Below are 12716 nucleotides of genomic sequence, written 5' to 3'. Positions count from 1 at the left end.
CTAGGGGTGTCAAATCTGGGGATCTGGCAGGCCAGTTGATAGAACCCCCGCGGCCTATCCATCAATGTGGGAATTGCTGATAACCCTACACTGCATAATGTAGCACTTTTGCTACATGTAAGTTATTTGCCTGTAAATCTGTAGAATTCTAACAGATGGCAGCAGCGCTTATGTCAGAGTGTCTCCTTGAGTTCTGTGAGCTTATGTGTAACATTGTTGTTTCTCAAATCTCTTAAATCTCCGTTGTATTGTTTGTTGTATCTTTGACAAACGTGTTCTGTGGTCTATAATGGCGGCTGTCTACTGATATTGAATTAGTGTCTGCATTTATGAAGCAAATACGGAATTTTGAAGTCTTCAAAAATCATTTTTCTGCAGAAAAGGTTTGGAATTATAGATATCAATGTTGAATCAGTGTTTTCTTTTGGTTCTAGTGGGGAAAATATGACAAAATGTAAGTATAGCGTTTTTGCTACAACATGCAACAAAGGTATTTTTTACTCTGTACAGTAATTGGCACATTCATTTATTTATAGTTGTTTCTCACATAGAAAATCGCTATTTGAAGCTAAATAAAAGTTTTCGTTGCTAATGGAAGTATTAATTGATGTAAATTATTTCTATTTTAGAGGTATGGACGTACAATTTATTGACGACAAAGGTCGGAAAAGAAAGAGGAGGATGATATTCTTGCTATCCTTGAGATGCCTTTTGGAAGTGAAGATGATTTCTCATCTGATGACTCAATTGCTGACCCAACTGTAAACATAGACACAGTAGTTTATAATATTGAGTTGTCCAACAGACTCTGAATCTGACAACTGTAATAATGAAACTTCACACGTCTCTGCAGTTACAGCGCCAGATTCCTTGCCTCATATGCCTAATATGAATGATAAATCTGAGTCATCAAGGAAAAAGCTGAGAAGAGATCATGTAACATGGAAGCTGGGTAGTATTGATTTTCCAGTTGATAAAAAAAATATTCAAGGGGAACCTCCATCTGTCAGATGAAGTTTGTGCTTTGCAAACACCATTTCAGTTCTTCAAATATATGTTTACAGACGGGTTACTGAATCACATTGCGGAACAAACAATATTATACAGTGTTCAAAAAGATCCAACAAAGCCTTATAATACGAACTCTGAAGGTCTTTCAATATTCATAGGAATCTGTATCTTATCATCAGTCATGCCTGCAAGAAACGCTAGGCTGTATTGGAACCCAGCCATGGGGTTATCTGTGATACATGAAACAATGTCAGTGAATAAATTTGAGAAATTGAGGCAGTTTTGGCATTTCAGTGACAACACCAAGGAAATTCCTTATGATCTGCCAAATTGTGATAAGCTATATAAAATTCGTCCAGTCATAGAGTCACTAAAGAAGCAGTTTTCCACAATACCACTTGAAGAGAATATTGCAGCAGATGAGCAGATGTGTGCAACAAAATCAAGGCACCATGTAAAGCAATACATGCCTGATAAGCCACACAAATGGGGCTACAAAATTTTCATGTTGTGTGGTATATCTGGCTTATGATTTTGAAATTTACACTGGACAGGAAAATCTTCCAGCACATCGCTTGCAAAATGAACCGCACTTGGGTGCCAGTAACAATGTGGTTGTCAGATTAGCACGATCTATTCCAAAGCATGTGGGTCATATGTTGTACTTTGGCAATTACCACACATCCTTACCTCTAATGACATACTTGCTTCTCAAGGAATTTTGTCTCTGGGAACTGTTAGGAGAAATAGAATTCCAGACTGTAAACTTCCTATGGATGATGATTTGCGAAAGGAGTCAAGGGGAACATCTGTGGAGTATGTGACACACGTAAGTGGAACATATGTATCCCCTGTAGTATGGAAAGACAATAAATGTGCAACATTAATGTCAACATATGCAGGGGAACTACCGAGATGTGCAGCCGAAAGGTACAATCTCAAGAAGAAACAGAGAGAAGTGATAAGTGTTCCTTATGTGATACAGGAATGTAACAAACATACGTTGGGTGTGGACCTTCATGACAGTCTACTTGGACACTACAGAATTGTAATGAGGAGCCAAAAATGGTGCTTTAGACTATTTTATCAACTAATAGATGTTGATACCATCAATACCTGGATTCTCTACAAGCTTGTTTCAAAGCAAAACGCGGGTTTAAAAATACTGAAATCGTCTGAATTTCGTATAGACGTTGGGAGAAGTCTCTGCTAAGTAGGAGGAACACAAGGAAAGCAAGGCAGACCAACATCCAGTCCTTGGAATGAAGTGAAAAGGACTCGTGTTGCAGCTCAGCCAACAATTGATGTACGGAGAGATGGTGTTGATCAATGGCCAAAAGTGATGGAAATGCTTCGATGTTGTAAGCGTGCCAGCTGCAAGGCATTTACGGTAGTCCAGTGTGAAAAGTGTGGGGTATCTCTGTGTGTGAAGAAGAACACTGCTGCTTCAAAATTTATCACATTGAATAAAGGTCATTTTTTACAGTGTTTGTTTCTAAATATTTCATGGTGACTGACAGTTTTGCAAAAATACGACTATTTTTCTATATTGTGCTGAATTACGTCTTAGAAGCTATGAAATATTGATTGTACAATTTGTTAAATGGTGCTAATCTAACACATTTCATATCACACTGCATGATGTAGCATTTTTTGCACAATATCAAATATTAGTCTCACTGTATGGTGTAGCGTTTCCGCACATTTTTCGTTTTGTACCCATAATGCAATAATAGATGAAAATTTAAGGAATCTTAAAAGTTATAATTCATTTTTTTGCTCAAAATTACTGAAATAATTATTTTACCACAATTTAATAACTAAAAATAAATTCATGCAGTGTAGGATAGGATTAAGATAAGCTGTTCCCACGTGGTGGAAGTGTGCAGCTGCCCCGTCATGTTGGACATACATGTGGCGTCTTGTTTCCAGAGGAACGTCTTCAAGAAGCTGTTGTAAGTCTCCTCGCAAAAAGTTACCGTACGTCTGACCATTTAGAGTTCCCTGGAGATGGTTCAAATGGCTCTAAGCACTATGGGACTCAACTGCTGTGGTCATCAGTCCCACCCCCTGCGGGTTCGGGGGAAGAATAGGCCCGCGGTATTCCTGCCTGTCGTAAGAGGCGACTAAAAGGAGTCTCAAACGTTTCAGCCTTCTGTGATGGTCCCCTCTTGGGTTTGACCTCCTTTTATTTCCAAATTTCCGTTCTTAGTGCGTGCCATTTGGGGAAGGACACCTTACGTGGTGTTTCTGTATTGGTCCATCATGCTCCACCATCTTGCATGTCACCTATTGTCGTATGGAGGGGGACTACGCCCAACATCTTCTGGGTTGTCTCCTTCTCGCCTTGTGCGCACTCTTCTTCTTAGCGCCTACGACAACTGTGGACCCTTTCAACACCTAAAATCCAGCACGGTAGCCAGTCCGTTGTGGTGGGGTCGTCATGTACCCTCTTGGTGGTAGCCCCCTGACCACGCAGGGATCGCACTACAGATGCCAGAGCTGTTTCCTCCCCATGCATGCCAAGGAGTATGTGCCCATCTTGTCTGGGGCACGGGGACTCCAGGCAACGGGATATCGGCCAGGTACCCATTGCTTTGGCTGGGTGGCGCCCTTGGGGAGAGCCCTTGTTCGGAGTAGGTGGCATCTGGGCGGATGTGGCGCAATGAAGCGCAATAAATCACACCAAGCTGGTGGTCGCACGGCCACCAGCGTCTCTAAGCGTGGTAGAGTCGACTTTGATGCTGCACAATATGACCCTCAGTCGTTCCCCTCGTTGGCTGCGCCATGGGAGGGACGCCGTTCCAGTGCCAAGCGGGAGCCTTACGTACCACAATACCTTGTCTGCAGCAGGACTGATGGTGACTCCTTTCTTATGACGAAGCCTCTGTTTTTTGTGGAACACCTGGAGGATAAGTTTGGGGAAGTGGCGGGGTTGTCTAAAATGAGGAATGGGTCCATCCTCCTCAAGACGTCCTCCCCAGCCCAGTCACGAGCGTTGCTCTTGTGCGATAAGCTGGGTGACGTCCCTGTTACCGTCACTCCCCACAGTAGCTTAAATATGGTCCAGGGGATTATTTATCATCGTGACCTCTTGTTACAATCCGATGACGAGCTGAGAGCCGACTTGGAACGACGTGGCGTCCATTTTGTCCGTCGTGTGCATAGAGGGCCCAAGGCTAACAGGGTGGCCACCGGTTCCTTTATCTTGGCCTTCGAGGGTGATGTCTTGCCTGAGAAGGTCAAGGTAATGGTTTACCGTTGCGACGTGAAGCCATACGTCCCTCCCCCGATGCGGTGCTTCCAGTGCTGGAAGTTTGGGCATATGTCCTCCCGTTGCCCATCCAGCGCTACATGTCGAGATTGCGGACGCCCCTCTCATCCCGATTCTCCATGTGCGCCCCCTCCTGTATGTGTCAACTGTGGGGAGCACCACTCTCCATGCTCGCCGGACTGCCCCGTTCTTCATAAGGAGCGGAAGATCATGGAATTTAAGACCCTGGACCGGCTTACTTATCGAGAGGCAAAACTAAAATATGCTGCAGCCACGTTATCGTTGCCCACGCGAGCGACGGTTGTCGCCTCATCTGTGCCACCTTCAGTGGGCCCTCGGGGCCGTGTATCTCTGTCTGCCCCCCTCGTGCCTGGGGGCAAGCCTTCCTCTGTTGCCCCCTTAGCAGTTGGGGGCAAACCCTCTTCTGTCGCTCCCCCCAAGCTTACTTTGGGAGTGACATCTGCTCCACAACCGGGAGGCTCGATTCCTCCCCCTCCTTCTCCGGCGGCGTTGCCTCCGCCGGTTCCTCTCTCGCGGAAGGGGTCCCTCGGGGCTCTCCCTTCCTCCGTTTCTTCTCCTTCCCAGCCAGATGTCAGCCAGTGGCTGAAGGTTCCGCCACCTGCTAGTCGTAGGGCTTCTGCGTCGTCGTCAGCCTCCGACGCTCCTTCAGAGAAGCTCTCCCAGCCCTCTCACCCTAAGGGCAGACGCGAGAAGAAGGAACGGAATGTGTCCAAGAAGAAGGACGTTCCGGCGGTTTCAGCACCGCCTGCTGTCCATAGTCCTGGCTCCGGGGATGAGGTGGAGATCCTCGCCTCTGCCGCGGATCTCGCCCTCACGGAACCCTTGGGGGCCTCTCCTATGGACTCAGCTGACTCTCCCCCGGTGGCGGCAGTTGGCTCTGAAGCGCTGTCTGCCTCTTAGTCGCATTCACGCCCTCCCAGTCCCTTCCTGCTTCCATTCTCCAATGGAACTGCGGCGGTTATTTCCGCCACCTGCCTGAGCTCCGAATGCTTCTGCGTGATTCCCCTGTTCTCTGCATTGCTGTGCAGGATACCTGGTTTCCTGCACTGCGGACCCCCGCCCTTCGCGGTTATCGGGGATACTATAAGAACCATGCTGCCTGTCAACGAGCGTCAGGTGGGGTTTGCCTCTTTGTTCACCACTCTGTCTGTAGCTCGCCAGTACCCCTTCAGACGCCTTTAGAGGCAGTTGCTGCCAGGGTTGAGCTCTCGCCGGCTATTACTATTTGCTCTGTTTACATTCCTCCAGATGGGGAGCTCCCCCGACATGTCTTGGCTGCGCTGCTGGCTCAACTCCCGCCACTGTTGCTGCTTCTGGGCGATTTCAATGCCCATAACCCTCTATGGGGTGGGACTGTCTCAGATGACCGCGGTCGGGCCGTGGAGCATTTGTTGGCTCAGCTCGACCTTAGCCTCTTGAACACCGGTGCTCCCACGCATTTCAGTGTGGCCCATGGCTCGTTCTCGGCCATAGATCTCTCTATTTGCAGCCCTGGACTTGTCCCATCCCTCCACTGGAGAGTGCATCCTGACCTGTGTGGTAGTGACCATTTTCCCATCTATTTGTCACTACCCCAGTGTCATTCTTCTGGGCACCTGCCCCGCTGGGCTCTCCACAGGGCTGACTGGCCAGCTTTTACTTCCGCTGCAACCATTGAGTCTCCCCCACAGGGTGACATTGACGAGGTGGTCCGTGTTTTAACCACGTCCATCATTTCAGCGGCCGAGGCTTTCATCCCCCGTTCTTCTGGCCTCCCTCGGAGGAAGGCTGTCCCCTGGTGGTCGCCGGAGATTGCTGAGGCTATTCGCGACCATAGGCGGGCTCTCCAGCGTCATAGGCGGCACCCGTCTCTGGAGACCCTCATCGCCTTTAAGAGGCTCCGTGCCTTCGCCCGTCGTCTTATTGCACGGCGTAAGCAGGAGTGCTGGAAGAGGTACGTCTCATCCCTGGGCTCCCGTGTCTCCCCCTCGCTCGTGTGGTCCCGGATCCGGCGGATTTATGGATCCCAGACCCCTATGGGTGTCCCTGGGCTCTCCTTGGACGGCGCTGTCTGCACGGACGCTGCCGCCATTGCTGAACGGCTAGCCGCGCACTTTGCTCAGAGCTCTGCGACTGCATCCTATCCGCCCGCCTTTCGCTCTCTAAAGGAGCGAGCCGAGCGGACGCCGTTCTCATTCCACACGCGTCATTCTGAACAATACAACGCTCCTTTCAGCGAGAGGGAATTCCTCGCTGCCCTCGCCGATTGCCCTGATACAGCACCAGGACCGGACTGCATCAACGCACAGATGCTGAAGCATCTCTCCAGGGACTGCCAGAGACACATTCTCGCGATATTTAATCGCATTTGGAGCGAAGGCGTGTTCCCATCGCAATGGCGGGAGGGTGTTATTGTCCCCATCTTGAAACCCGGTGCGGACCCACTGGCGGTGGACAGCTATCGTCCCATTACCCTCACCAACGTTTTGTGCAAATTGCTCGAACGTATGGTGGGGCGGCGTTTGTGTTGGGTCCTTGAGTCGCGCGGTCTCCTCGCTCCATCCCAGGGTGGCTTCCATCGGGGCCGGTCTGCAGTGGACAATTTGGTGCGGCTGGAATCTGCTGTCCGTACGGCCTTTGCCCGACGTCAGCATCTCGTTGCTGTATTTTTCGATCTGCGGAAGGCGTATGACACCACATGGAGGCATCACATCCTCGCCACGTTGCATGAGTGGGGTCTTCGTGGTCGGCTCCCGGCTTTTCTTCAAAGCTTTTTATTGCGCCGCTCTTTCCGGGTGCAAGTCGGTGCCACCTCTAGTTCCTCTTATATACAGGAAAATGGGGTCCCGCAGGGCTCGGTGTTGAGCGTCTCGTTATTTCTAGTGGCCATTAATGGTCTGGCTGCAGCAGTGGGGTCGTTGGTGTCTCCTTCTTTGTATGCCGACGACTTTTGCATCTCATTTAGCTCCACGACTACGGGAGTCGCCGAACGCAGGCTGCAGGTGGCCGTTCGCAAGGCAGCATCATGGGCTCTGACTCACGGTTTTCAGTTCTCTGCAGCGAAGACTCGAGTTATGCACTTCTGCAGGCGTCGGACGGCCCACCCTCATCCTGAACTTTACCTCGACGGCCACCTGCTTGAAGTGGTGGACACTTGCCGCTTCTTGGGACTCGTGTTTGATGCCCGGCTCACATGGTTTCCCCATGTTACTCAGCTGAAGCAAAAATGCTGGCGGCACCTCAATGCCCTCCGCTGCCTTAGCCACACGTCTTGGGGTGCGGATCGCTGCACGCTGCTGCGATTGTACAGAGCCCTTGTGCAGTCTCGGCTTGATTACGGGAGCCTGGCCTATGGGTCTGCATCACCCTCAGTGTTGAAGTTGTTAGACCCCATACACCACTGTGGGGTCCGGCTTGCAACTGGCGCTTTTCGTACGAGCCCCGTGGATAGTCTACTGGTGGAGGCCGGGGTTCCCCCGCTGCGGATTCGCCGCCATCGACTGCTCGCCGACTATGCTGTCCACGTGCATTGCTCGCCAGGCCATCCCAATCGTCGCCTGCTTTTCCCTGCCATGGCCCTCCATCTGCCCGAACGGCGACCTAGGTCTGGGCTTTCCGTCGCTGTCCGCGTTCAGTCCCTGCTGTCAGAACTGGGGTCATTCCCTCTTCCGCCTCCCTTCCGGGTCCATGCACCTACGCCTCCCTGGTGTTTGTCCCGTCTGTCCGTCCGTCTGGACTTGGCACAGGGACCCAAGGCCTCGGTTCCGCCTGTGGCCCTCCGTCGCCGTTTTCTTGCGCTCCTCGCCTAATTTTCGGACTGTGAGACTGTCTACACTGATGGTTCCCTGGTTGATGGTCGCACGGCCTACTGTTTTGCTCATGCTGCACATGTTGAGCAACGCTCCTTGCCGGCTGGCTGCAGTATTTTTACTGCAGAGCTGGTGGCCATATTGCGCGCACTGGAGCATATGCGTTTCTGCTCAGGTAGGTCCATCGTGATCTGCAGTGACTCCCTGAGCAGCCTTCAGGCCATCGACCGCTGCTCTCCCTCCTCTCCTCTGGTGTCCTCCATTCAGGAGTCTGTTTCCGCCATTGCCCGTTCTGGTCGTTCGGTGGTCTTGGTTTGGACGCCCGGTCATGTTGGCATCCCAGGGAACGAACGTGTAGACAGGCTGGCCAAAGGGGCGATCGACGCCCCGGCTTTGGAGATCGGCCTTACGGCTCGCGACCAGCAGCTGGTGTTGCGCCGTAAGCTGATTGGGATGTGGGCTGCTGAGTGGCGTGGCATGAAAGCCCCGAATAAACTACGGGCTGTCAAGGGGACGACCGATGTGTGGCGTTCCTCCCTGCGGGCTTCTCGCAGGGACTCGGTAGTCCTGTGTCGGCTGCGCATCGGCCATACAAACCTGACGCACGGCCATCTGTTGCGTCAGGAGGATCCCCCCTTGTGTCGGTGTGGGTCCCGGCTGATGGTCGGCCACATTTTGCTGGAGTGTCCTCGACTGCGCACACTCCGGCAATCTTTTAATCTCCCGGGCACTTTGGCTTTGGTTTTATCCGACGATGCCTCCATGGCTGACAATGTTTTACATTTTATCCGTAGTAGTCCTTTTTATGGTTCGATTTAGGGAGGTCCTGCGCCTTTCCCTTTCTGTGTCTTTTGTCCTTGTGTCTGTTGCTGTTCTGGTGTGCCGTCAGATGGTTGACTCTTTCCCTTTTTTTTCTCATGGTCAGTCAACCAGTCTCCGGCCATCCTCCTTTCTTCTGTTTCTTTCTGTTTGGTGCTCCTCTGTCCTGTTCTTGTCTGTAGTGTTTCTTGCTGCATTTGTGTTCTTTTAGCGCCTGGGGGGACGTCTCCTCCCCCTTTGGTTTTTATCTGCTCCGTAGTTTTTCGGCTCGCCTGATTTTGGAATGGGGGGACTGATGACCTTCGCTGTTTAGTCCCCCTTAAACACCCCACCAACCACCACCATCATCAGTCCCCTAGAACTTAGAACTACTTAAACCTAACTAACCTAAGGACATCACACACATCCATGCCCAAGGCAGGATTCGAACCTGCGACCGTAGCAGTCGCACGGTTCCGGACTGCGCGCCTAGAACCGCGAGACCACCGCGGCCGGCTTCCCTGGAGAATAAACGGCCCCAGAAACTGGTCACACACAACACCACACCAGATATTGACACTGAATCTGCGTTGAAATTGAGATACTACTTTGGCATGGGAACTTTCGTGTGCCCAGTTATGCATGTTATGCACGTTGTTGATGCCATCTCTTGTAAAGGTTGCTTCACCACTGAACATTATGAAGAGACAGAGCTGCCGATTTCCATTTAACAAAAGTTACAAAAGTGGAAACGGTTGGGACAATCATGTGGCTCTAAATGGTGAACTTTCTGCACACGAAAAGAATCCTACATACCTTAGATTGTGAAACGTTCAATCGGGTAGCTAGGCGTCCTGTGCTTGAACGAGGTCTGCGCTCTACTGAATTAAGAATGTTTTCCTCTTCTTGAACGTCACGATCTCTTTCAGAGTGAATACGAATACTGGGAAGAGTACCAGTTTCTAGCAATGTTCGATATGTTCCACTAAATGTTTTGGCACTCTGAATCCTACGATTAGGATACCGACGGTGTTATTTGGCAACAGCAGCTTTCGCATTACCATGACAGAAGCCCAAAATGTATACCATCTCTCCATGCCCCTGCGATGAAAACATGTATGGCATCGCAAAGTGTAATGTATACAGGAGACAATAACTGTTAACAATGACTGCAGTAAAAACAACGTGGTTGTTATGTAAACGTGCCACTCTTTGCACTTGTCTACGTAAGACGGATCGTGTGTCCTGTGAACACAAGTGTAGCGCTTCATGCACCGTGGCATGTTTCGGAACTCTGTTGTAGCTCTTTAATTATGAATCTGATCATATTACTATATTTACATTTTTTGTTCCAAATAATCTAAGGAATAACCTCCAGCAACCGGGGGAAAACCTCGTGACTCACCCTGTAGAACTCAGAAAACGAATGAATCATTTATAGTAGTCCTGTATAAAACGAAACAAACCCTCTATTTGGTGAATTTTAACTAAGATTTATTTAAATCTATTTATATCCAGTCAATCTAATTTCTCCAGATATAAAGAAGATCCGGGTTTGCGCCAGAAAGTTCTACAAAAACCATTCCAGGTCGTTACCGGACTCCCTCAAAGCTAGGACAGATCCAGGGAACACCGGACCTATGGCAGCCTTACCTAGAAAGGCAACGTTACCTTGACGGCACCTCACGGTGACTACTCATTTTAATGGGACCGCATAAACAAGTAGTAGTTTTATCACTCAGTCGATCGATAGCTTCATTTCATTCTTTTGTAGCTTATGACGGAGTTCGTTGACATGCAACCTTTCTTTCCTTATGAACTGCTCAGTACTAAAATTTCGAATATTCTAGCTATAGAAACGTAAATTTAATACTGCATTTGTCGTCATATAATTACCGTACCACTTCATTTTTTCATCGTTTGTATTTAATGTCTTTTTACGACACAACAGTTCACTCCTTTAATGAAAGCAAGAGCGAGGAATGCACGTGCCCCTACGGAAAACGCAACAATGTTGCTCAACAGTGTATTCGTTCACGTTAAAAACCAACGGAAAAATGCTCCTGTAGTAGCACAAAAAGGCGAATATGGCCCTTTTTAAAAGACTCTGATTAAAAAGTGGGGTACCAGGTACCTCATTCCACCCTCATCAGCACCTTTAAAAATTCTTCCGAAAATTCGTTCTCTTTCTAACGTGCATTTCACCTCTCAAGCCCACAAGCTCCCTAAATGTAACTCGCTCACACCCACCACTGGTCTGTCGCTGTAAGTCTCTCATACCCATCCACTCTCACTTGCCTAATCTCTCTCACTCATTCAGCCCAACTCATTGTCATTATATTTTTGTGTCTCTCTAAACATAACTATATCCTGTCTCACAGCCACATTTCAATTCGGTCTATCCTACTACTAATGTCTCCTCTAACTACCACTCACTCTCTCCCTCTTGCTCTCTTTTACTGCCACTATCTCATTAATTCCTCTCCATTGCAGCTGTATTTTTCACTGTCACTATCTCTCTCTTCCTGCCACTGTCATAGACTCTCTGTCTCATTATCACTTGCTCTCATCTGCTTCCACTGCCTCCTCCTCTTTCTTCCTCTGCCACTGGCACTGTCTCTTTCACTTTTTTTCCTAGTACTGTTCTGTCACTGTGAACTGTGTTCCACTGCCACTGTGTCCCTCTCTGTCTCACACACTGGTATTGTTTCCTTCACTCTTTCTATACCACAACCACTACTACATGCAGAATTTATTACTTTCCCGTCTCCTTCCCACTGACTCTGTCTCCTTCTCTTCCAGCATAAAAAAAGCACGAATATGTTTACATGCCAAACTTTTTGGGGTAAATTTTAAAGTAGGAAACTTCCTGGCAGATTAAAACTGTGTGCCCGACCGAGACTCGAACTCGGGACCTTTGCCTTTCGCGGGCAACTGCTCTACCAACTGAGCTACCGAAGCACGACTCACGCCCGCTACTCACAGCTTTACTTCTGCCAGTACCTCGTCTCCTACCTTCCAAACTTTACAGAAGCTCTCCTGCGAACCTTGCAGGACTAGCACTCCTGAAAGAAAGGATATTGCGGAGACATGGCTTTAGCCACAGCCTGGGGGATGTTTCCAGAATGAAACTTCCTGGGTCCCGAGTTCGAGTCTCGGTCGGGCGCACAGTTTTAATCTGCCAGGAAATTTTTCATATCAGCGCACACTCCGCTGCAGAGTGAAAATCTCATTCTGGAAACATCCCCCAGGCTGTGGCTGAGCCATGTCTCCGCAATATCCTTTCTTTCAGGAGTGCTAGTTCTGCAAGGTTCGCAGGAGAGCTTCTGTAAAGTTTGGAAGGTAGGAGACGAGGTACTGGCAGAAGTAAAGCTGTGAGTACCGGGCGTGAGTCGTGCTTCGGTAGCTCAGTTGGCAGTCTGCGTTCGGCAGGGCAGCAGTGCGCACCGCGCTCGGCCGTCCACGCCGCTGCGCGCGCGGAGTGTTTTGTTTACTTCCTCGTCACAGCGCTTCTCAGTCGAACAAGCTCTAATGGCCAACTCTTACAGGAAGAACACTCTTAAGTTCACCTTCTCAAATGAATACGCACGACCCAAAGCGCTGGCCGTCGAACGCTTCCTACGCGAAGACGTGAAGATCCCGCGTGACGAACTCATCGGCATACACCTATCGATCATTAGCAGCGTCGTTTATGTTAAGATGACTTCCGACGCTGCCTGCAACGAGATCATTCAAAGGACGCGACATGGACCAAAATTTCGCCACTCCGACGGAAACGTCGGGCCTGTGGATGTCGACCATGCAGGACTTGGCCTTCGGACGAT

At 49.5% G+C, this 12716-nt stretch overlaps 1 non-coding gene across 1 annotated transcript; it reads right to left on the bottom strand.

Moving 5' to 3' along the window:
- Positions 1 to 11779: 11779 nt before the first annotated feature.
- Positions 11780 to 11854, bottom strand: Trnas-cga (transfer RNA serine (anticodon CGA)). Its single transcript has one exon. It is a non-coding gene; the product is annotated as a tRNA-Ser (tRNA).
- Between the last annotated feature and the right edge of the window lie 862 nt (positions 11855 to 12716).

The sequence above is a fragment of the Schistocerca serialis genome, chromosome 2 (assembly GCF_023864345.2).
Source record: "Schistocerca serialis cubense isolate TAMUIC-IGC-003099 chromosome 2, iqSchSeri2.2, whole genome shotgun sequence".
Taxonomy (NCBI): domain Eukaryota; kingdom Metazoa; phylum Arthropoda; class Insecta; order Orthoptera; family Acrididae; genus Schistocerca; species Schistocerca serialis.
This window is presented reverse-complemented; position numbering and strand designations above follow the sequence as displayed.